This window comes from Myotis myotis, unplaced genomic scaffold, assembly GCF_014108235.1.
Source record: "Myotis myotis isolate mMyoMyo1 unplaced genomic scaffold, mMyoMyo1.p scaffold_m19_p_8, whole genome shotgun sequence".
NCBI classification, from domain to species: domain Eukaryota; kingdom Metazoa; phylum Chordata; class Mammalia; order Chiroptera; family Vespertilionidae; genus Myotis; species Myotis myotis.
The window spans coordinates 45,517,745-45,543,899 of record NW_023416390.1 but is presented as its reverse complement, the minus strand read 5'-3'; positions in this window follow the sequence as shown (position 1 = coordinate 45,543,899).

Below are 26,155 nucleotides of genomic sequence, written 5' to 3'. Positions count from 1 at the left end.
GTGAGGGTGTCTCTGAAACAGATTAGCATTTAAATTGGGAAGACTCAGTACAGAAGATCGCCATCACCAATGCAGGTGAGCACCAGCCAGTCCATTGCGGGCCCAAATAGATCAAAGAGGTGGAGGAAGGGCAAATTCTCTCTCTCTCTCTCTGTCTGTCTCTGTCTCTCTCTCTCCCCGCCCCCCCCCCTTCCCCCCGGTCTCTGCTTGAGCTAAGACATCCATCTTCTCCTGCCCATGGACATCACTCAAGCCTTTGGACTCAGACTGAGCTATACCACCAGCTTTCCTGGCTCTCCAGCTTGCAGACGCATGGTGTGGGACTTCTCATCCTCCAGAACAGCGTGAACCCATTCCTATAAGAAATCTTATATATATATAAAGATTGGGGTGGGGCCACCACATTAGTAACAAAGAAACGGAATTTTCGGAGGCTGAGGCCCAGAAATCAGGATTTTAAAAAGATTCCCAGGTGATTCTAATGTGCAGCCAAGGTTGGGAACCACTGCACTAGAGACTCTTTGGGTCTGGATATGCTGGACCCATCCTGGTCACCTCAAGGAAAGAGCCCTCTTAGAGTGAACTAATACAGAGATCCACCCCGTGATTGCTCGCCGCTGTTACTAACATTTAAGGGCTCAGATCAACTGTTCTCTTTCCACCTGGCTCAACAGCTAATCAAGCAGCTGTCTTGTGGGTTTACCTTGTACATAAATCCTCTTTCTCTATCCTTACTACATTACTGTAGTTCAGCTTTTGTTTGGATTCCGGACAGATTTAATTACTCTCCATGCTCACTCTGCAGGAAGAATGTTTCTGAATTTTCATCTAATGGTATGATGCTTCTGTTTGTAACTCCTTTCAGCCTCAGTCCCTGCCACACCTCCCTGTGCCTGGAACACATTCCTCTTGCATCTCTCAGGGCTCTGCTTAAACATCCCTTTACTCAGTAAAGCCGACTTGACTCTCTAGTCTAGTCTACTCAGCTGCCTCTGCTATGAGCTCCCACAGTGTGCTTTATTTATCCTAGAAAAGCACTTATGACATCTTATTTAAATTGCTTAATTGCCTGTTTTCCCTTTCTGGATTATAAACTCTGTAAAGGGCTTGTGGGTATTGCATTCCCAGGGCTTGGGGTGGGGAACCTTTTTTTCTACCATTTGGATATTTGTAATGTCATTCGAGGGCCATACAAAATTATCAACTTAAAAATCAGCCTGCTGTATTTGCTCAAACATTTAATTAACTCACTCCTAATGGCTTGGCAGGGCCAGACCAAATGATTTCGAGGGCCTTATATGGCCTGCAGCTGGACATTCCCCACCCCTGGCCTAGAACAACACCTAAGCACATAGAAGGAAATATAGATTTATGTCATATATTCATGTGTGTATATGTATATCCGTGTACCAGTTCATATAACGTAAGTCTTTAAAAAGTTTTCAATAGCCTAAGTCAGGTACATGCTAATTTTCAGGGTTATTTTTGGAGTTAGGGTGATACTTGATAATAATGGGGATGATGAATGAAATTTAATTTGCATACTTACATTTTTGCTAACATATTGTTATTGCCCATTTTCGAGAGGCATGCTTATTTTGCAGAAGAGGAAATATTTATAAGGAATAAAATGAAATAACTTCTCTTCTGGCTGTAGTTTGGAAATCCATCTAAATAATAATTTCCATCATTTTAAAGATTCATTTTTTTAAAAAAAAAAAAGATTTTTATTGATTTTAGAGAGGAAGGGAGAAGGAGAGAGAAATAGAAACATCAATGATGAGAGAGAATCATTGATCAGCTGCCTCCTGCATGCCCCACACTGGAGATTGAGCCAGCAACCCAAGCATGTGCCTTGACCAGAATCGAAACTGGGACCCTTCAGTCTGCAGGCCAATGCTCTATCCACTGAGCCAAGTCGGCTTGGGATAATGATTCAGTTTTGTTATTGAAGTGCCACACATTATTTTTGGGGAGGCCATTCATTTATTTGAGAAGTCAATTTTAAAAAAACACACACAAATAGGTCAACTAATTTACAAAGAGACCATGGTAAGTGCCTTAGGGAAGGTGCATTAGCATACAACAGTGTCCATTTACTTTCTTTTCAAGTTATAAAAGATTCACAAGATCAGCTTCTAAATAATGGGGAAAAAAAAGACTCACTAATCCATTTCTTCAAAGTTCCAAAAGAGGGAGGAAAAGAGAGAGAGAGAGAGAGACTGAAAAAGCTCCAAAGTTGCCATAGGAATCAAATCCCAGGCCCAGCCACATGAGTAGTCAAATCATTTCAGGTGCAAGGGATTAACTGATGCACTCGGCTGAGAACCTTGTCTGAAAGAATAGCATCTAAACCTGCACGCACAGCAGCCACCGAGAGCACCCGTGAGTTGTCATGGGCTCTGTTCTTGGCCCTTTTGCTCTGCAGTTCTCACAGTTTCAATTCAATATTCAGGTAATGTCTGTAATAGGTTTCACAAAGCCTTATGTTCTTTAGGGAGATACTGGAGTGGAACATAAAACAGTCTGTTGAGCAAAAGCAATTGCAGCTGGTAGAGTTCATAGAAATCAGCAGAGCCCAGTATAATGAATTATAAGCATGCTTGTGTTTAAAGCAAGCACTGGCATAAAAGAGGCAACAGAACACAAAATGTGCTTCTATTTAGCTTATAAAATATGCACAGTATAAAAATAAACGCCATAGATAGTGATCAGAAGATTCAGGAAATTCAGGTACCAGGCCACATTTTTTTTTGTAATCCTCACCCAAGGATATTTTTTCCATTGATTTTTAGAGAGAGTGGAAGGGAGGGAGGAGCGGAGGGAGAGAGATAGAGATAGAGATAGAGATAAAAATAGAGATGGAGAAGGAGATGAGATAGAGATAGAAATAGAGATGATAGAGATAGAGATAGACACACACACACACACACACACACACACACACACTGATGTGAGAGGCATGTCGATTGGCTAGGGATTGAACCTGCAACCCAGGTATGTGCCCCTGACCAGGAATCAAAACTGAGAGCCTTTGGTGCTTGGGCTGATATGCTAACCACTGAGAAACACTGGCCAGGGCCAGGTCCCATTTTGATCCTTTTGCCTTTGGACATCAGGTGCAGAGGGTTAAGATAATCATATTCTTTCATTGATGGTATATTATCATTGCTCTTCTTTGCAGCAGGACTCTCTCTTTACTCTTTTCATCCCTGCTCCTCGATTTCTTTCCCCCTCCTCCCATAGCTACCAAGAATAATATGCTTGGTATTTGTCCTTGGATATGTACGCATCTTTGAGAAATATAATAGTTGCTGTGTGAGTTAATAGGATTATACAACACATGTCAATTAATCTCTCTCTCTCTCTCTCTCTCTCTCTCTCTCTCTCTCTCTCTCTCTCACCAAACGCCAGGTTTTTATGCTCTGTCTTAGTGCTGTATGTAGTTCTGGTTCATTATTTCTGACTGTAGCAGAGTACTCCAGAGCATGCCTTCACTGCATTTTCATTTTCCATTTTCACCATGATGAATTTATATTGTCTCTAAATCTCAACCATCATAAACAAAATCATGATGGACATCTTTGAACATGCACCTTCTTGACCTGTGTGTGAGCTGTTTTAGGGAAAGTGAGATGGGTTATTTGATATATGCATACTTAATCTCCCCAGGTTGTCTTTCAAAAAGGATCCTTAACTTTCAGCAGTAAATGAGGGTGGCTTTTCCTCACAGCCTCAGCACTATTTGGTGTTGCATGACTTTCTAACCTTTAGCAATACCTACATCCTATGATTTTAATTTGTATTTCTCTAATTACTTGTGATTTTTAGATATTTTCATATAAGTGCTAGCTGTTGGGGCTTCCTGTTTTGTCAATATATTTATATTTTTCTATTGGGCAAAGATTCTAGAAGTCTTTAAATACTCTAGTTTTGCACTGTCCAATGAGGTGACCACTAGCCACATGTGGCTATTTCAATTTACATTAATTAAAATTAAAAACCTAGCTCTCAGTTACATTAGCCCCATTTTAAGTGTTCAATAGCCTGATATGGGTGGGGGCTACCATATTGGAGACCATAGGCAGAGAACATTTCCAACGTTACAGAAAGTTCTATTGAATAGAAAGCACTGTTGAATATTAATCCCTTGTCAGTTGTAAATATTGCAAATATGCTCTCCCAAATGGTCAACTGACTATAAATCTTATTTATTGCATCCTTTATTGAATAAAATCCTTAATATTCTATAGCAGTGATGGCGAATCTTTTGAGCTCGGCGTGTCAGCATTTTGAAAAACCCTAACTTAACTCTGGTGCCATGTCACATATAGAAATTTTTTGATATTTTCAACCATAGTAAAACAAATACTTATATTTTTGATATTTATTTTTCTGTTTAAATGCCATTTAACAAAGAAAAATCAACCAAAAAAATGAGTTTGCGTGCCACCTCTGACACGTGTGTCATAGGTTCACCATCACTGTTCTATAGTCATATTTATTTTTTACACTTTTGGAATCTTTAGAAGTCACTCCTCACCCCTACATATTCTGCCATTCACTTTATACCTTTACCTTGCACATGTAGGTCTTATTCATTTGAAAGTCATCTTTATTTATGTGGTAATATCTATATGATATATAAAGTTTCAACTTTATTTTTCTCTATGCAATGGACCAGTTTTCCAAATACCATCTATTAAACAACTCATCCTTTTCTGCTGATTTGTGGGGCCACCTCTATAAAAAACCCTCCACAAGTAATTTGAATATTCTATTCTATTCTATTCTATTCTATTCTATTCTATTCTATTCTATTCTATTCTATTCTATTCTTCTACTCTATCCCCATCCCATCTATCCTATTCCACTCCACTCCACTCCACTCCACTCCACTCCACTCCACTCCACTCCACTCCATTCCATTTAATTCCATTTCATTCCATTCCAAACACTCCCATCCCACCCCATCTCATTCCACCCTATCTTATCCTGTTCTATTCCATGATCAGTTTGTTTGACTTGTGCCTAAAGTCCACTGATGGTTTATTTGATTGTTATTACTAGAAAAATAAGTCCTCTCTTATAGCAGATTCTCCTAATTATGGATTCAATATCCATTCTCCCTTTCTTTTTCATAAATACTCGTTTTCTCAGCCTCTCTTGCAGCTAGGGCTGGCCATGTGCTACAGTAATGAATAATGAGGTGGAGGCAAAAGTCTCTAAGGACAGTGTTTTCCCCCCAAGTTATAAAGATTACCACAAGAAAGCCATTCATCTCTTCTCTACTTTTTTTCTTGCCTAGAATGTATCTGAGACCTATAGTGCTCTGAGGTGACAAGCATAGGGTCAAAGGTCTATATATTCAGAGTGGCAGGACAGGAAAACATTTAGTGTAGAGCTTGGGTCACTGATAGCATTGTTTAGTTGTCAATATCAATCCAAGACTGCCTCTGGGGCTTAATGAATGAATCAAATCACCCTCTGTCTGTGTAAGCCCCTCCAGTAGGGTGTCCTGATATTTGTAAATACATTTCTTACTGATACAGCCTTTCTTTCCCCTTCTTTTCCAAATTTGCTTTACTGACACTTTTATTTACTTCATATAAACTTTAAAATAAGCTTCTTGAAAACCTCCCCTGGAATTTTAATTGGAATTGCATTAAATTTATATATTAATATGGGGAGCAGTAGAATCTCTACAATAGGAAGTCATTCCAATCACCATTTATTTAGGTCTTCTTTCATCAAAGAGTTTTAATAAATTTCCCCAGTAGAGATCCTGTGCATTCTTTATTGAGTTAATTTGGGATGAGAGATCCAGACCAGTAGCTTATTACATTTTGCCAATTCACGTTGTTTTGTTTTGCTTTACACTTTGCATTTGCTTTACATTTACATAATTGCGATCTGGATCCATTTTTAGGTTGATGACATCTAAAAGCTATAATTGGCAATATTCCCCTCCACCTTGCCCTCTTATTGGTGCATAAAATAATGGTATACCGCACCATGGTTGGTTTCTCATTCAAAGAAATATAGTATATTTTGTATTTGTTGCTTTTCTTTTCCTTTGGTTTTCTTTTTCCACTCCCTTGGAACTTCCAATTAATCAAAATAAAAACTGAGCACTGTTTAGAAATACTCATTAACTTTCCAAATTATTACATGCACTATTTATTCTAATAATTTATAACACTGAGGGCATTTTTACATTTTTTTGCATACAGAGCCAATCCATTTTCTTGTTTTGTTTGTAGAATTTTTAATGAAAAATTTTGAGAAGTATCTTAGATAATATAACAAACTTCCATAAGCCAGCCTCCCAAATGAACAAATGCTGACATTTTATATTTGCTTCAATTCTTCTTCTTTCCTTTTTAAGAATACAATTTAATTTTATTTATTAATTTAACTTATTTTCTTTAGTAACAAAAATCATTTTTACAGACAAAGTTAAAGTTCTCTCCTTTTCCCTTCCCATGCTCATTTGCGCCCTCCCCTGAGGCAACCACTCTCTTGACTTTGGAGTGCAGCCCATATATGTTTCATGTACTTTTATTGCATAAAATTGGACCCATAGGTAATATATGGAGTTGTTTTGTAGATTTAAAATTTTCACCTGTATGACATCTGTGCTACATACTATTTCTGCAGTTTTCATTCAACACTTTTTTAGTTCTTGCTGTGTTAGTACATAAAGATTTAACCTATTTAGTTTAATTCTGGATAGTATTTTATAAATTCCTTTGTTGAGAGACGTTGGGGTTGTTTCCATTCATTCATTACTACAATCAGTGCAGCAATGAGCTTTGAATCTATTTCCTTGTTCACGTTCAGGTGCAAAGAATTCCTTAACTACAACTTCTATTTCCTCAATAAATGCAATCTGTACTTTAAAAGAAAAAATAGGTGTCATTTTATTTTTTCATAAAGAAAATATAATCGATAAAAGCTCTAAGGATGACTTTTCCCCTCTTTGAATGACATAATTGCAGTGTGTTAGTTTAATGAAAAGTTGGTCTAAGTAATTACAGTCCATGAAAGAGTTCTTATCAGAATGTCAATTTTATTTCATTGGAAATTGTTTTTTAAAAAACTTCTCGTGTGCTTCCCCCCCCCCCCCAAAAAAAGCACAACCTAGTCATTTTTTTTCATATACTTCCTTTGGCAAATATAAACATGCAAAACTATTTCATCAGAAATATTGAAATTCTTGTATATATGCGTAAGTCTACAAAATGACTGCTTTGTTCAATATGTAAATCTACTATATATATACATACATACATATATACATACATATACATACATACATATACATACATATATACATATACATACATACATATACATACATACATACATATATATCTGAGCATTTATATTATACCTGTTTCTATAGCAATGGGGTAGATTTACAAAACTGTGTATATATTTCATAGTAATGTTAAATTATAACTAAAATGATTACATGTCTATCATTTGCAGAAGGTGTACTACAGTATCCTCTCATTTATCTTCTTTCCATTTTTATTTATTTATTTTTAAAATATATTTTATTGATTCTTTACAGAGAAGAAGGGAGAGAGATAGAGAGTTAGAAACATCAATGAGAGAAATCGATCAGCTGCCTCCTGCACGCCCCTTACGGGGGATGTGCCCGCAACCAAGGTACATGCCCTTGACTGGAATCTAACCTGGGACCCTTCAGTCTGCAGGCCGACACTCTATCCACTGAGCCAAACCGGTTCGGCCCATTTTTAAATTTAAAAATAAAAATGCATATAGAAAAATAATCAAATTGTGCCAAAGGGTAAACAGTGAAAAGTAAGTCTCTTTCCCGCTCCAGATCTTAAGTTTCCCAGAATCTAAGACTCATTGTATTATATGTGAGCTGTTTACATTACATAACAGTTTATGATATTCAATAACAGGAATTAAATAATGACTATGATTTAAACAATGTTTATTTAAAGTATGTTTATTTGCATCAGTTCTGGAGCATGCTAATTATATCACCACTGTGTTGGAAAATGCATGGTCTCACCCCTGGACATCCATTCAGTTCACTTATTCTGTCAACTTCCTTCATAATAAAATTTTATTTTATTTATTAATTTAACTTATTTATTTGATAATTTGATAACAAAATTGTCATTACAAAGTTAAAGTTCTCTGTTTTTCTCTTTCCATGCTCATTTGTCACCTTTCCCTGAGCAACCACTCTCTTGAACCTTTACTTTTCTTTCATCTTTACTAGTACTTAGAATGACATTAAATAGCAAATAAAAAAACATCATGACAAGTGGAGAGAGAGACTATAGAAGAAAAAAAGCTTTATATTTTAGAACCTATAATGGCACTTTTTAACTGTTTTTGTTTTTTAAGTTTTTTAGCTGTTTTTTGAGCAAAGGGCTTCACGTTCAGTTTGAACTGGGGCCCTGCAATTATGGAGCCGACGGCACGGTTACAGGTGTAAGTATCCTGAATGACACACTGGTCCAATCCCCACAAGACCTGGCTGTTCAAGTCCCATTCTTCCCGAGGCTTCAGAACTTGATTTTCCAGTGTCCCCTTGTGTCCCAGCGGTGTGCCTGGTATCCCTGTTTCCTAACTGGGGTCAGAAGCCTTGCAATAGACTTCCCTAAACTGAGACAACTAGAGTTCTCGATTCTTTGCATGAAAAGCATTGGACACACACAAAAAGCACAAAATAGGCTATGATTTTTATTTAATAAATTATGTACAATTATTGTCACTCACAAAATAAGAGATGGTAATTTAAATGCTGTACTGGTAAACAAAATAGATTTTTATTTAAAATCAAAACAATTTAGTTTGAAAACTATGACTGAAACTATGACTGTGCGAGTGAAATATATGTGGACTAAACTCCTCTGAAAATCATCAAAATGAATGAAGAATCTGGTCTTTTCATCGGATTTTACCCTGAGGGACTCCCACCCTTAAGTGTATGTTAGGGACACACCAGGCATTGCATGATCACTAGGCTTTAGTCCAGGTAAAGGTCATGGCCAGCAATGCAGGCTGAGTCAGTGATGGCGCCTTAGCAACAGATTATTAAGTAGAAGGAGAACAAATATGCAGGATATGAGCCAGGAGCAGACTGTGAAATCAGTGAGCATCCCTGAAAGCTTGAGAAATATCGCAAGTGTACAATGTGATAGAGGCCAGGAACTGTCACAGAAGATTTGTTTTATTTTTAAAATTTATTTTTAGATGTTTTTCTTTTCCCTTGAAGAGGAGTAAAAAGGTACCGGAGAATTTAAACATGTTAGTAAAGTGTAAGTTATGAGTTGTCTCTAGTGCACAGTGTACAGAAATTGAGAGTAACTGGAAACGATGCCTTTGATTTATTTGTAAATATGTAGTTAGGGTTGATGTGCGTAAAAACACTGTGTCTCCCTTTGGGTCGTGCCTCACTGTTCTGCAGGGAGACACTCCAACCAAAACTGCCTGAGGAACTCGGGCTGTCCATTGGCAGATGTGGTCAAAAAGCAAATGGCTACAAAGGAGCCACGAACAGACTGGGGGACAGAAAAGAATGTATGTGGTTAGACTGATAGATAGACAGTGTGGTTCCAGAGCTTAACAATCCTTTAGAAATGTAACAGGTGGCAGGTCTCTGCCCTGATCGGTTTGTTTGGGTGCTTCCCTTAAACACCCTGGGTCTGAGTGTGGAACGCGTGTCCTGCTCGAGGCCAGTCACACAGACAGGCACTAGTCCTTTAAATGGAGAGGGAACCTATTTTTGTTAGAGGTAATAATATGCTGAAAATAGAATCAGGAAGGGGTTAGGTAACATCATGAGTAACAAATTCAGAAGAAAGGTGTTCTGGTTATTTAGGATAATGATGAAAGTCAGCGTATTTGGAGATTAGATTCACATAAAACATCCGCTAGTGCCACTGCTCTTGGACAAGTTTACAGGCTGAAATGGAGTGGCCATGGTCTTCCTAGTAGCACAAAAGGATAAGAAGCAAGATGTGCCCTAGCTGGTTCGGCTCAGTGGATAGAGAGCATCGGCCTGCGGACTGAAGGGTTCCGGGTTTGATTCCAGTCATGGGCACATGCCCGGGTTGCGGGCTTAATCTCCAGTTGGCGGCATGCAGGAGGCAGCCGATCAATGATTTTTCTCTCATCACTGATGTTTCTATCTCTCTCTCCCTCTCCCTTCCTCTCTGAAATCAATAAAAATATATTTTTTAAAAAGAAGCAAGATGTTATCATTATGACCTTTAGAAGTGATCATTAACTTGAAAAACTATATATGATTGGCAACTTTTTCTTTTCTGGTGTGCAAATTGCTTACATTGTTGATTTGAATCTCCTGGTGTGAAGATGGTCTATCAATTGTATGATTAAATAAGTGGGAGGGGGACAGTTATAGACTGAAGCCATGCTGCGAATACAGGACATGAGTCATCTGTACAAAACCTAGAGCAGCGGTTCTCAAAGTGGGGTCCCCAGACCAGCAGCATTAGCAACCTCCTTGGAACTTATTAGAAATGCAGACTCTCCGGCCCCACCCCAGACCTACTAAATCAGAAACGCTCAGGGGAGGGCCTAGCATTCTGCTGCGTTTTGATAAGTCTTCCAGGTGAGTCTGATACGCAAGAGAGTTTGAGAGCTTCCAGGCCGGAGAACAGTGGAAGTTGGGCCTGCTGTGCTTCATCGAGACCCCCCAACCCAGCAACCTATCCCAACCACAGGCACTCTGCATCTGTGTCAAGGTACTGGCTTTATTCAATTGTTTTGCTGTTGAGATTTAGAAAATTTAAGCATCAAACTTTTAATCTTAGGAGATCATCTGCTTTTACACTCAAGTGAAGTAAAATTTTTAAAAAATTATTCAAATTTCTATATTCAAAGAGAGGAACTCTGGAAAGAGGCAGCGTGAAGTCGTGTTGTATGTAGGAAAGCGGTGAGGAGCCTTCCATTTATCGAAAATAAAGTATTTTGAGGGAATATAATGTTTTTATAAGCAATCAATCAAATTATATTAAGCTGCATTAACTTTCAGATTGATCTTGTTGGCATCAGGGGCTGAGAAGGTGGCTTTTAGCCATTGGCATGAAGCTCATAAGGATGGCAATTTTATAAAGTTTAGCCTGCTACCTCACCTCACTGCATCCCTTTGGCAAATACTGGAATCATTCAAAATTAATGTTCCAAGGGTCAGCGTTGTGCCCCAGGAAGAGTATACTCAAGGCTCCTACCATCAGTACCAATCCCAGATCTGTGTAAGAGGGGCCTTGACCCTGAGCCCTGTGCTGTAATCAGGGCTGTACTCAGATCCTCCTCAAACCTCAAGGTCTCCTTTCTAGCCCCTGGCCCTGGAATTTTCTGCCCAAGAGCCCTGAGCTTTCCATCCACATCCTAGGCAGGCCTCCTCCTTTGGTCTGCCTTCAGGGGTTAGACCACAGCTCCAGTGTGGGTACTGCTAGAGCCAAGGGGCCACTGGGGAGGGAAAGCTAGCTCGGATGTGTGGCTGTAAGGTGGTCCACAGTCATGTGTGCAAGGGCAGAGCCAGCAGTAGGAAAACATGGGAAGCCCTTGAGTTAGGGGCCAATTCTCCGGAGCCCAGTAATTAAAAGAGTTCAATAATTCTAAATTAAAACATGATCTACTAAGGCACTATGAAGAACACAATATTCTTTCTTTAACAGTTTACTAGCTTGAGTTATACTTCTAAATATTTAGACAAATGGTATGTGGGCCTCCATTAGCATTCTTGCCATTCTTGCCCAAGGCCTCACAAATGTTAGAGGTAGGTCAGCCACCCACAGTGATTTAGGTCCCACCCCATTATATGAAACTTGAACCTTCTTGTTCCTATTATTGAATTCCATGAGTGCCATCTATGAAGAATGGTTCATTTCAGCTAGCAAGGTGAACTTGGAGATCAGCCCTGGTAAAGATGAGTCACCGCAGCTCATTTGTTCACAACCAGCACCTGCCTTAGGTAAGACAAAGGGAGCTAACCATGGATAGGCAGGAAGGGAGACTTGAAAAATGTACCAGGAAAGAAGCTGAAGGCACATAACATAGAGTTGGGCTGCTGGGATATGAAATCAGCCAGCATGTTGGCATGGAGCATTTAGGGACTAAATAGGATGACATAGTAGTTAAGAGTTCAAGCTCAAAAACACATGCCTGTGGCTTGAACCTTGGATCTATAGTTATTAGCAATTAGAGTGGTTGTGAGAATAAAATGGAATGAACATGTAGAATGTAGAGTGCCTGGCACATTGTATGCATTCAACAAACGATAACTGTCATTATTATTATTATTATTATTATTGTTACTAGAGGCCTGGTGCATGAAATTTGTGCATGGGTAGGGTCCCTAGGCCTGGTTGGTGATCAGGGCCGATCGGGGCCTTCTGGCTGCCGGCTGGGGTCTCCCTTCCCTGGCTTCCAGCTGCCAGCTGGGGCCTTCCTTCCATTCCGCCCCCTGGTGGTCAGTGAATGTCATGGCAAGTGATCAGTCTCCTGGTCAAACTCCTGTGGGGGCAATTTTCATATTAGGTTTTTTTAATATATAGATTATTAGTCCTTACACAAATATTTGCTTATAGGAATAATAGGAAAAGTTTCAAGTGGAATACAAACTCTTCAATGAATGGATTCATCTCTGAGCCAAAGGATAAACACAGCCTGCACCCAAGAAGGAAAAGGCTTTAGGTCTCACAGACAAGGGAGCAATGGCTTCATGTTCCAATGTGAAGAAAGTCAAAACCAAGAATGCTCTTGGTTCATCTGGAAAGATTCCAATGGCAATTTTAACAGCTCTTCATCTCACTCCATATTTGTTCGTGGAATATAATGTCAGTCAAGTTTACATATGTAAATTCAAATTTTAATGTAGTACTAGCTTCAGTCAGTTTAATGTAGTACTAGCTCTAGTCTCCCAGACTCCCATATTTGCATCCTAGCTTTACCATTTACTGCCTGGCCCTGAGCAAGTTACTTAACTAGTCATGTTGTGAAAATTACGTGTACTGGGGTCAACTCATACCATCTTGACAAAGCCAATTGTTAAGTAAATGTTCAGGATTTTTGCAAGACAGTTGTTAAGCCACTAGGTAGCTTGAAATTAGTCATGGCGGTAGTGTTTCTGCCACAAGATCAGCAAACGCTAGAAATCAGGTTCTTTCCCCCCCCTGGAGAGGCATTTACCAGCACAGCTCTGATTACATTCAATAAACATTTAAAAGGCTTAGCACTGTACACAGCACAAAATAAGAAGTATAATTAAGTTAAATATTTTAAATTGTTTACTGAGCTCTTAATATGTATCTATGTCTATTTTAGGCCCTGTATATGTACTGCTAGAAGAGGGTAGATTGTGCACGTCTGCTAAGAGAGAGAACAACTTAGATTGTTTAGAGGACAGGGCAAGGGGAGCTGTGTTGTTGCAGCATCAAAACTGGAGCAGTGGTTCCTGCGACTGTCTCGATCTCTATCCGGCTTCTTTATTCATCTTTATTTCCCCCAGTTTTTGCACAATTCCTGGCAGAATGGATGTTTATTGGCTAAATGATTGAATAAATCAGTTTGATCATGCAGTAATAAAATAATGTGTATGATTGGGTATATATCACATAAAAAGTGATTTTTAAAGGATTTAACTGACTGGTTGAATCAAGCTATTGTGGGTAATCTTGGCCAAATACCCATTATCCTGTCCTTTCTCTCTAAGCGTGTACCTTTAACAATAAAACACATCACACCTAATTATAAAACACTAAATAAAATACCATAATTGCACAGTGGGAACTGTTTTGACTGGATTATTATAATTTACTACAGGGTTTGCCACAGATAGATAATAATGTACACAACTGATAATTTAAGACACAACAGGAAAGAAGCCTTCTTATATATGACTATCAGAGAGTGATTCTCATTGTACTAAAAGAGTTTAAATGACAACTTAATTCCCATATACTCTATGCTGTTGTTTTTGGCATTGTTTCTTCTGTGAGAAGGACTTTAGAAATCCAAGGAAAAAGGAAGTGGTGCTCTGTGTGGAAGATCTGTATCTCTCTTTGCAAACAAGGATCTACTTTTTCCCTTTAATTTGATAGCTTTATAGAGGCACAGAGTCATATGTTTGGAACAGTTTGGATGATACCCAAGAAAAAGACAGCATTGGATTATGGGAATCTTTAGCTAAACACATCCTAGCGTGTGTGTGTGTGTGTGTGTGTGTGGTCAACTTGTGCAGTTGCTTTAGGTGGGGTTTAGGCCAGAGGGTTGAACTGTGTTTACCTGCCCACAATCTATATATATAAAACCCTAATATGCAAATAGACCGAATGGCGGAACAAACAAATGAACAACCAGTCGCTATGACGTGCACTGACCACCTGGAGGTGCACACGAATATGGCGGGTGTCAGCAGCAGGTGACAGAGCATAGAACATGGCAGGCATAGGCTGCAGTGGGATGGTGGAGCAAGTGAGCGGGGGCACCAGACCAAGGCAGGGCGCCGGTCGCTGTCATTGGGGCGAGCCTCTGGAGGTTACTGAAAATTCTTCACTCCTGTGTGCTGAGGTTCTGCCTGGCACTTGCACCTGTTGCTGGTGCCAGCCCTGCTCGCACCTACAGCTGGCACCGGAGCTGCCACCCACACCTGCTGCCAGCGCCCAGCGCCGGTTCTGATCGCTAGGTGCTGTTAGCAGGTGTGAGCAGTGGCTGCCTCCCGGATCGCCCCTGAGGGCTTCTCCACCTTCCCCTGCTCCTGAGGGGTGATCGGGGCAGCAGTCACCACTCACACCTGCTGCTAGCACCAGCCCCAATCGCTCTGAGCCATCAGCAGGTGTGAGCAGGGCCGGCATGCCATCAGCGCATGGGAGTGGCGGCGGGAGCGGGGCTGCTGGCAGACAGGACCAGGGGCCATGGTGGGAGGGACTGAGCGAGGGCACAGAGGATGGGCTGAGATTCGCCCCTGTGCCCACCCCAGCCTCATGGCCCACAGTTCCTTTCAAGGTGCATGAATTCGTGTACTGGGCCCCTAGTATAATATGTTTGCAGTGCTTCTCACACTTCAGGATGCAAAAGAATCCCCTGAAGAGCTAATGAAAATGTTTATGCCTGGGCCCTACCCCAGAGATCCTGCTTCCTTAAGTCTGAGAGGGGCACAAGAACTTGCATTTCTAACATGCTCCCCAGTGATGCCGATGCTGTGAGTCTGTGGACCACACTTTGAGTAGCACATCAGAGGCCAATAGCAAAATAATGTGCCCTTTGTTTTCCTTAGGAGGAACTTCTAGATCAAAGGCATGCTCACTAGTAAGCCTTAAAACATCTCCCCCGATGCACTGGAAGTTCCGTGTGGGTAGGATTGTGTCTGTAAGTTTATCCCTAGCACCTCAAATCCTTGGCCCAGTGTCTGACATGGGTACACAGTGGATGCATATTTGCCAGACTTAAGAAGAAAAGAGGTGTGGTTGCTATATTAGTGAGCTAGGGCTGCCATAACCAAGTACCACAGACTGGGTGGCTTAACAGAAATTCATTGTCTCACAGTTTTGGAGGCTGGAAGTCTGAGATCGAGGTTTCAGCTGGTTGGTTTCTTCTGAGGCTTCTCTTCTTGGCTTGTAGGTGGCTGTTTTCTTCATCTCTCTGTCTGTGTCCAAATTTTTCCTTCTTACAAGGACATCAGTGGTGTTAGAGTAGAACCCCCCACCCCAAGAACCTCATTTTAATTTAATTACCCACTTATAGGTCCTATCTCTAATTACAGTCACATTCTAACATGTTGGGGGTTAGGACTTCAGTATATACATTCTGGGGGCTCATAACAGCTGGGTAGATTGCATGTAGGCTGGTGGTTAGAGACAAAATGGATGGATGTCTTTAGAGACTAGAGTAATAGATATTTAAGGAAAGGTGCTGATAATGGGTTGGTAAGAGTGGAGGTTAGTGCAGGAAGAGAATAGTTATACCATTTTATCTGAATGGAAAATTAATTCTTTATGTCAGAGTGTAGTTTAATTAAGAAGAAAAAAACTATCAATAAAAGGCACAGTCTTGAAGGGCTTATAAGGTCTAGGTTTGTCCCCAGCCCTGCGGATTTTTTGTCATGTTTCTAAGAACAAGCAAAGTGCTTTACTTTTATATAAACCTTCCTCAACTCTAAAATAGAAATGGTAACATCTGCCCCACCACCCTCAAAAGCTTTCTGTGAATCAAAATGAAATAATTGATATGAAAGTGCCCTATAGAATGCCATAAAGCATCACAATTTTATAGACTTCGATAAATTCTGTGTTTATTTCTAATGTGAGTCTTTTTCCTTTAACAGCAAAACAAAAACAACCATCAACATATACAATTAACACTCATTTTATGCTTGTTTTTGTTTGATTTTATATTTAGAAAATTAAATCTAATATATTTGATAATGCTAGTTATACATACTTAAATGGTTTATAACTGGAGTAGTGTTTCGTAATTGAGTAATGGGCAAGAAGCTATCTGTATTGAGAGGATGATCAACTAAGAGTTATGCTACTATAATAGTAGTGATTTAAGATAATTCTGTTTTCTGACATTAGCCTGGATGGTTGCTAGTCAGTGAAACAATCTTCACCAAGATTGGTCGACATTTGGTTATAGCCTGCAGAGCAACCATCCAATGAGACCATAATTTCCTATGAAGTGAGAGTAAGATGAGAAACTAAAATAATTATTAAACCCGCATTTTAGACACATTAATATCCAAGCTTCTATCTGTAGCTAAGCAGCAAGAGTAGGCCACTTGAGTTCAAAATTAAATCATGAAGGGTGTATACAGTTTATTTAGTTGGAGAAAAATAGTAATCACAGAACTGAATCACAAGGTTTATGACTCACAGATAATTACTGTTTTGTTGTTGTTCTAGAAAGTTAGAGATTTAAGTGGCACATCTGGGAACTAATAGGGATATGACCTTGACGATTTATTTGGGTCTCTCCAATTTTGTTTTATTGCTAAAAAGTAGAGAGACCATCAGCTCAGGGGGTTGGGATTTCCCTAATTGCTCCAGCGGCAGCTGGCTTGCAGTCGTTATTGGTGCTTAGGAGACTACCCAGTGCCTAGGTTTCAATCAGGCTTGCCATAACTCATCTTTGGGAAGGAATTCAATAGGGTACTCCAGGTCCAGAAAGCAGGAGTGGACAAAACTCTTCCAGATACTTCCCTCAAATTCCCTAAAGTCTGTCCTTTTGAATAGGCTCCTGATTTCTAAGCAGCAGTGAGATAATTTTTACCTAAAATTTATTATTTAGATTTGGCAAGAGCAGCTGCATAGACCTGTGCTCCGGTCAAAGAATGATCTTATCAAGCATTTGGAAAACTTGTTGCTTATGCATTTTATAGCTCTGTTAAAGCATGTTGGGGGGAAAGTACAAAAAAAATTAAGCAAATTTTAAAAAGAGGCAATTATTAACTCCAGAGAAAATAAAAAGTTATACAAGAAAGCAAACTATATCACAGTGAAGTGGTTGGCTTAGTAGTGAACATACTTAAATCAAAGGCTTGATCAGTAACCAATTTAGAGTATTTGCAGTAGAAATAGGGCCAACAGCTCCTGAATTTGCTGCTTATTGTTGCTCAACATATTTGTCCTCTAAACTGAAAAATTAGGGAGAAAAAGTGGGGAGAAGAAGAAAATTGAGTCTGGAGGCAAAACAGAAACCAGAATGAAAAAAAAGAGGACAATAACACAGATGTGTCTGTTGGAAACCAGGTTGAACGCAGCATATCTAATCTGATGGGATTAATTTTTTTAAAAGGAGAATTCTCTGCCGAGAACAAACAACAACAACAAATAGCATAAAACACTCTCTTTAATCAGAAACCATTGTATTCCTCAGTGATCAAGAAAGCATTTATTTCAGGTCCATTCCACCAGTAGAGTTATTTGCTAGGTTAGGGGTGGTGCCGGGGGCCAGAGGCTTCTCCTTAGATCCCAACCTTTAACAATCATATGTAACTGTCTGCTTATTTGTCAGTATCTTTCACTGAATCACACGCTTTGGGAAGGGGCCATTCTGTTTTGTTCATTGTTCAATGCACTACCCTCAGTGCTTGGCACACACTGATGCTCAATCAATACTTGCTGAATAAATGAATAAATGAATTGTGCTGTTCCTTTTTACTTTATAGCTGCAGGAGCCACTGTCTGTGGAAACAAGCAAGGCTCCTGTAGACTTGACTCTGACAATAAGTTTATGAATTTGGCAGCCATCAAAGCTCTCCAGCCAGAGGACACGGGACAGTGAGTGTTTTAACAGCTTGCAGGCATTTCTCATGGCTTAGGCGGATTTAGGGCAGGTCTCAGGAGCAAGGACAGAGGACCCAGGGCCAACTAGACAAAGGAAAAACCTAGGATTAACTTCAGGCTTTGACACTTCTTTTTCTTTTCAGTGACTGTTAGCTCATTCTCATTGCCTAAGCTCTGAAGCAACTAAGAGGAGATACATATATAAATTACAGCAAGAAATTGTACCGTATCCTTCACCTGGCAACAGGCTTAGAGAGTGTGGCTTGTTTTTGAGCTGGTATGTGCTGCCTGGATACTGTGATCTCTATCGTTTCAGACGATAATGGTGCCGAGAGGTTTTCATTCTCTTGGTAAGAGTTCGGCAGCAATCATTTAGGTAAGCTGCTGTATTTAACTTATTGGGGGAGGAGGGAGGGAGTCAAGAGAAGGTTAAGTGATGTTCTGAACCAGGGACAATGTCCTTATGATTACATAATGTGCCTCAATCCCACAGAAGGTGACATTTCTGATTACTAGTAGCAGGCATGTATATTACTTAATTTTGATTGTTTTGTTTTTGGAATGGCAAATGTGCTAACACAAGTTGTTATAGAACAGTAGTACATACATTATTCTCCTTCTGAAAAATTACCTTTAGTTTAAAAACCACTGCATTTTCAATCTAAGTCTCTGATTTTAAAGATGAGATCTAAGACAGACGTCCTGTGATTATAATGTCTAGGTTAGCTGTTTACAATTGCAAGTTTTATTTGGATCATGATAGACAGACAGATAGATAAATTTAGATCAAAAGACATTGGTGAAGTTACCCTTTGGATTATTCTTAAATAGATAGCTATATTTCTCACCTCAACAGACACACATGCACACCCCCCAAACATTGGCAAGGATTCTACCTTGGAGCACTGAAAGGAGTCAATGACACTTCGGGACCAGCAATTCCGTGCTTGAAGGTGACCTATACAGGCATTCAAGATTTTGTGACCTTTGGTGGGGTGGAAAGGGATGTGCCTGGGGATAAGCATACAGGGGGTTTAAGGCACTGAAAATATTCTGTCTTAATCTGTTTGTAGAGATATAAAAGTTGGTTTTATTATTCTTTTTACCTTATATAAGTTGTGTATTTTCATGCTTATGAAGAAATGTATCATAAAAAAAAAATTTTGAAAAAGACTCATTACAAAGGCACTGGTAGCTCTGGAATTTTATTATAGTCATCCGCAATCTCTTTGTTTGCCACACACTTTCAAAATTTAGAACTTTTTGCCGTCCACTTGAAGGTTGATCAAGAGGCACTAAGCAAGTCTTCAAGACTCACAACGCAATCCCTGCTTCAGTGTGACAGCCTCACAGAGTCTGCAGAAGCAGCCACAGTGTCCCCCTGTCCTCTGGATCACCCATCAGCACCCACTGGGTGGTGTCTGACGGAGCTGTCTGCTGTTCCGAATGGGGCATTGCCTCAAGCAACCCAGGACCTTCCTTGAGGACCAGCTGACATCACAGTGAGCCTCTTACCTTCCTCCAACTCCTACTCTGCCCTCCTTCAACCCCACCCGACACATCACTGTGGTAGGAGGAAAACTACATTTCACACACGGTCAGAATGTGGATATACCCTGTACACTGGCTGGAAGTTATTGTCTCATCAACTCACCAGTCATTGCATCAGTGTCTGTGCAGAAAGGTTTCGAGCGGAGTGCTTAGGAGTACCTGCCTTGAAAGGCACTTCCTAAGTTTAAACTCAGGCTTTGCCATTGGGTAACCTTGGGCAAGATACTTGAAGGTGCCTCAGTTGTGTAAAGTGGGAATAATATTAGTATATCTACCTCATAGGGTTATCACGAGAGTTAAATGAGTCAATGCTTAGAAGGAACCTGGCGCATGCTGCTATATGTGTTAGATTTTTTTTGCTTCTATAGCATAGAGCAGCTCCTCCCACATGTCTCATAGCAGCCCAAATGGGACAGGGTCAGTGTTGGGAAGGGCACAGAGTGGTCTCTCCTCTTCTGTGTCTTGAGGTGTAACAGCGTCTGAGTCCATTTTGACTGCTGAGAGATGCCAAGCCTTGTCCCTGTCTCTTCCTCTTTCTTCCACATCTGGACAGACTAATAAGAAAACCCACATACTACCTTTCTTGGTGACTGCTGAATGTTCAGTCCACACAAGTCACTTCTTACACAGGAATCCTGAGCCCAGCCCCGCCTCTAACCACAATCAACACCAAAGTCAGTCTCCCCTTCTTCCTCTGTCTCAGGCCATTTTCAGACCTGCTTGTGAGCCTGCCCTGCTCTCCCAGGAAAACCTCATCATGTGAGAAATAAACCTTTTCACACCCTCGATGTATGTGCAGTACCACCAGTCTGGACATCTAAACCAATTTTGGTCGGTGGGGGGCGGGGGGGGGGGCGGGGGGAGAAAGCCCATCCCACCTCTGCAGGGTGACCACAGCCGAGATCCGAGGCCAGGAGACAGGGGAGGACAGTGGGGCTTAGCCAGCTGCTTTCTCCCTTTCCTTAACTCTCTTTACCCTCAACTGTAGGAAATGAATTTCCCAGTCTCCAAAGTAAAATGTATTCCTGATCTAGAAAACTGAGTTAAGAAATTATATTCTGCACTACCTTTACTGTAAGTATCCTTCACTAACCAACAGCAGTAGTCTCAGAGTAGTAAGACCAAAGAGACCCCCAATATTTAAGAATTTACAAATAAGGTTTCATCAAGGAACTAAATAAAAAATAATTTAAAAATAGGAAACAAAAAAAATATTCTAGCACTGTGGGGGAAAGGGAGGAAAGAGAGTGGGACAGAGGAGTTAACTGTTGTGGACTGAGAACCTATTATTGTGTCAGGCCCTGTCTTCTACTCATTTAAATCCCACAACAGCCCATGGGCTAGAGCTTGTGGACTGCATGGGTTCCTGCTTCACAGATGGGGCTAAATAAGTGACCTGTAGTGAACAGTGTCTAAGATGCCTGCCCTCCACTTCCACCATGATTCTGCTCCCCAGTGTTCAAGTTTTTGTGTAATCCCTTCTCCTTGAGTGTGGATTTGCTGATAACCAACAGAATATGGCAAAAGTGATGGATGCCACTCCTGTAATTATCTTATGTCATATAAAACTCTGGCTTGTTAGCAGGTTTGCTCTAGAGCAGGGGTTCTTAAACTTTTTAAACAGGGGGCCAGTTCACTGTCCCTCAGACCGTTGGAGGGCCGGACTATAGTTTAAAGAAAAAAAAACTATGAACAAATTCCTATGCACACTGCACATATCTTATTTTGAAGTAAAAAAAAACAGAACGGGAACAAATACAATATTTGTATTTGCATGTGGTCCTCGGGCCGTAGTTTGAGGACCCCTGCTCTAGAGCAGTGGTTCTCAACCTTGGCTGCACATTAGAATCACCTGGGAATCTTTTTAAAATCCTGATTTCTGGGCCCCATCCTCCGGAAATTCTGTTTCTTTGTTACTAATGTTGTGGCCCCACCCCATAACAAAGAAACAGAATTTCCGGAGGATGGGGCCCAGAAATCAGGATTTTAAAAAGATCCCCAGGTGATTCTAATGTGCAGCCAAGGTTGAGAGCCACTGCTCTAGAGACTTCCTTGCTGGCTCAGTGAAGAAAGCAGCCACATCAGGAGGGCCGAGGTGGCAACGACCTACAGGCAGTGTAGCTCGAGATGTTAATTAACCCTGACAATTAAATTAGGTTCTCCCCAAGATTGGGGAATCCATTTAAAAACAAGTAGTGTGACCTTCATTTTCCAATAAATAGATATAATCCTTGTCTTGAGACCAGGTGATGGAAGAAGTGTCCCTATGCCCAAGATCCTGGCTCCACTCAGTAGAAATCAAATTGCCTTTATCTCGTTCCTATTGTATGTTGCTACAGTTATTATTTTAGCAAAACCTGCATAGTAGGACCTCACTGTGTGCTACTTGATAATGAGGAGAATTTAAAATACTCTCCAAAGGGTCTTACCAACTTGGCAACTATCTGAGTGCCTCATTGGAAAGCGGAAACACGGTAGAATGATCAGAGTTTCAGCATTTATTCATTCTGAAATACAGTCTACACATGAGATAAATGACCCCTCTCTACCTCAAGGGACTCTAGTGTAATTTTTATGGTAGAGAACAATAAGTCCTCTGGGTCTCCCACACACAGCTAGATGAGCTATTGCCTTAAACCAGCCAATTTAAGTTTGCAATCTGTTTATGTGTAGCTACATGCAAGTGTGGATGGAGGCTCCCCACTTTGTCCTAACAAACATTTGGGTTCCCAAGTTTCACACTCACCAGTCTTCTGATCATTTTCCTGCTCCTTCCTTTTCTCTCTCCCAAGAATCTCCCTCACCCCCTGGCTTTGTTCTCCCTCACTCCTTAACTCTATTATCCTGACAATTTCTGTTTTATATTCTTTTAAGTCTAATTGTTTGAACTTTAGCGTATATCTGTCAGCTGGAGGGCTTGTTAAAATGCAGATTTGGGGGCTCTTCCCAGAGAATTTTGGATTCATTGGGGGTGGGCTGAGGGTTTTCACTGCTAACAAGACCCCAAGTGATGCTGATGCCGCTGCATTGGGGTGGGTCCTAGGTACTTTTTTAAAAGAGAAGCTCCCAGGTGATTCCAATGTGGGACCCGGTGAGAACCGACGCCATAAGGGAAGTTCGTGCTAAACAGAGACTCGAGTTGGAATGAGATTTCAAGAGAAGGCTTTGACTCCAAACCTGAGAGTTCGTTTTTTATGTGAGTAATGCATATTTTAATATTTTTAGGAACATTTAGAATACTTCAAAAGCCATTACACCTTAAGATATGTTTCACACACCCAGAATTTACTAGAATTAAATATTAAAAAATTGTAGTAGTTATAATAACAGAAACATTTAATTTCTGGTTGCTGCAATTCAACAGCTAGACATTTAAATATGCAATTTTTATGGCAAGAAAATGTACCATTTTTCTATGAGAGAATAAGAAGTAGCAGGATCTGAGCACAGTAAGCACTGAATAAATGGCATGAACAACTTGTTATTGAGGGTCATTATCAGGAGATTCAGTTGAGTAAAACTAGAGCTTCTCAGGAACCCGAGTTATAAATAAATTTGGGCTTGGAAACACATCCTTCAGTTCCTGTAAAGAGTCAACATTTGTGTGTCAAAGTCCCTACCAAAACACTGTCATGATAGAAAACTCATCTATTTGGATTTAAAAAAATCAAAATAAAAAAGCTGAATTTAGTAGAAACTTGTCAGGAAGGTGGGTAGTGTCCAAATGAATTTAGTCAAATGAGTTTTTGAGGCTGAACAGCAGGTCCTCAAATAACTTCATTTCTTTCAATATTACTTGGTTATGTTGTTGAGGCCACTGTCTGTGCGGAGTTTGCATGTTCTCCCCATGTCTGTGTGGGTTTTCTCCAGGTACTCCGGTGTCCTCCCACATCCCAAAGATGTGCATGTGAGGCGAATGGGCATGTCTATATTGTCCCACTTTGATTGTGTGTGTGTGTGTGTGTGTGTGTGTGTGTGTGTGTGTGTCTGCGCGCGCCAGCACACGTGCACACGGCAACAGAAACGTGCCCTGTCCAGGGTGGGGTCCCGCCTGGTGCCCAGAGTTGCTGGGAGAGGCTCTGGCTGCCAGTGACCCTGAACTGCCAGTAAGTGGGTTGGATCTAACTTGCTTTTATTAATATTTCTTTAATGTATGTATAGCTCACATTTATTTCCATGTTTAATATTAGAAGTGTTTAGGGTCTTTATTTAGAAGTTTGGTGATGTTTTTGTGACCAGAAATATGCCGTAGGACTTTAACTCTTGTTTCTATCAATTAGCCAATGGTAAAATTGGTTTCTTATACGTCATTTTGCTTAAAATCAGTTTCCAAGAACCTATCCACGATGTAACGTGAGGATTTACTGTCTAAGGGTGCTGAGGGGGAGTTAGAGGGTGATTTAGGGAGGAGCTAGCAGGTGGGGTCTGGGCGGGGATTGGTGGAGATTTGTAAATCCGTGAATATCTGGGGTAATTGCTTTGGTCTCTGAGGAAGCTAATGGGTGGTGTATTCTAGAGCACAAGTCCCAAAGAGCTTCTGTGAAAGGACCTCTTAGGTATGTTGACACTGAACATGCAAAGGATAACATGTTGGAAGCAGATCTACGTTTCTAAATTAGCCAAGGCATAGAAAAGATGCTTGTTTCCTATTGTAAGTTCTACCAAGAGAAGAAGGCAAGCACTGTTCAAAGTACTCTTGAGAATGTTGTTTTTTTAAAAAAATATATATATTTTATTGATTTTTACAGAGAAGAAGGGAGAGGGATAGAGAGTTAGAAACATCGATGAGAGAGAAACATCGATCAGCTGTCTCCTACACACCCCCTACTGGGGATGTGCCCACAACCAAGGTACATGCCCTTGACAGGAATGGAACCTGGGACCCTGCAGGTTGACGCTCTATCCACTGAGCCAAACTGGTCAGGGCTTGATAATGTTTTTTTTTAACAAAGAGATAAAACACTTTAACTCTTAATGTTTCAAATTATAATGTACTAAATCAGTTCTAATTTTACTATTATTTCCTTTCCCCATACATGTATAACTGACAGTAAAAGAGTTTTTGGCAAAACATTTTTAATATCGTGGAGCAATCATAATTTCCCCACCAATTATTACGATTGGCTTGGGGTTCAACTTGCACAGCCATTGTTATTGGTCCCTCACCACTGTTCAAAGCGAGGGCTGCCTGTAAATGAAATTGAGAAATGCTCATTTCCTCTCTGTTCCCTATACCTGCCCACCCTCTGCTGGAGGTGCCAGTGATGAGAGAGACTGTCCAAAGACTGTCCCACTACACCTCAATCTTTTATTCAGCCCTGGCCTATCCTCATGGCTAACCTTGAGCAATGAAAAGCATTCCCACCAGCAGCAAGAATGTTCTAATTCTCAGCGGTTTAGTTGTTACAATCAGATTGTGGAGGAGACTCTGGAGACATTAAGCAATTATCATCGACTAACTAAACTCTCTTAATTTAATTCTGTGCTTGGAGTGTAACCTTCTGATACAAGCCTGTTGTTGGAAGAGATACTGGAAATTAATTAGTCCAAGTGCTGGCTAAAGCCAACATAACTAATATTTTTGCTTTTACTGCATAACTAAAAATTTCCCCTGCTATAACTGTGAGCTCAGAGATCATCATCTTTAAGCCTAGACTGGATTTGTTTACTGCCAAATTCCATTTCACGTTTTCTTTTCATGTTCAATCTCCACAACCGCCTTCACTGCTGGACAATTACTCCCAGAAATGTTTAGAATTAATAGCTGCCTAACGATGTCTCTTGTGACTGATAGAAAGAACTATATAGTCTTTCAGTTTCTTTTCAGAACTTCCAGATCTGCTTCCAGACTATTTAGTTCCAAGAAACTGCAGTAACCTCCTCTCTCTCCCCAACCCCTACACTCCACCTCCACAGCTTACATTCCCACATAAGGCAATACAAACCATAGACAATAGTTTGGTACAGCTAGGCCCACAGGAAATGATGAATATATTTTTTGTTAAATGCGTGACTAAATGACTATATCTCATGCTCTTAATGAAGAAACCAAAGTTAGTATCACTGAGTCATAGAATAAAAATTAAGGTTCAGGCATATTAGGTATCTGCACATTTATAAAAGGCTTTATAAATGCATAGATGCTTCTTTTTTTTCTTTTTTTTTTTTTCACTTAAAAGAAGGAACAGAGATCTTAGAAGCTTTAGGGAAAAAACTCTAAAATAAACATTCTTCACTCCTTATCTTATATTTTTGTTGTTGAAAGAACATATGTTTATTTATGTAAAATATGGGCATAT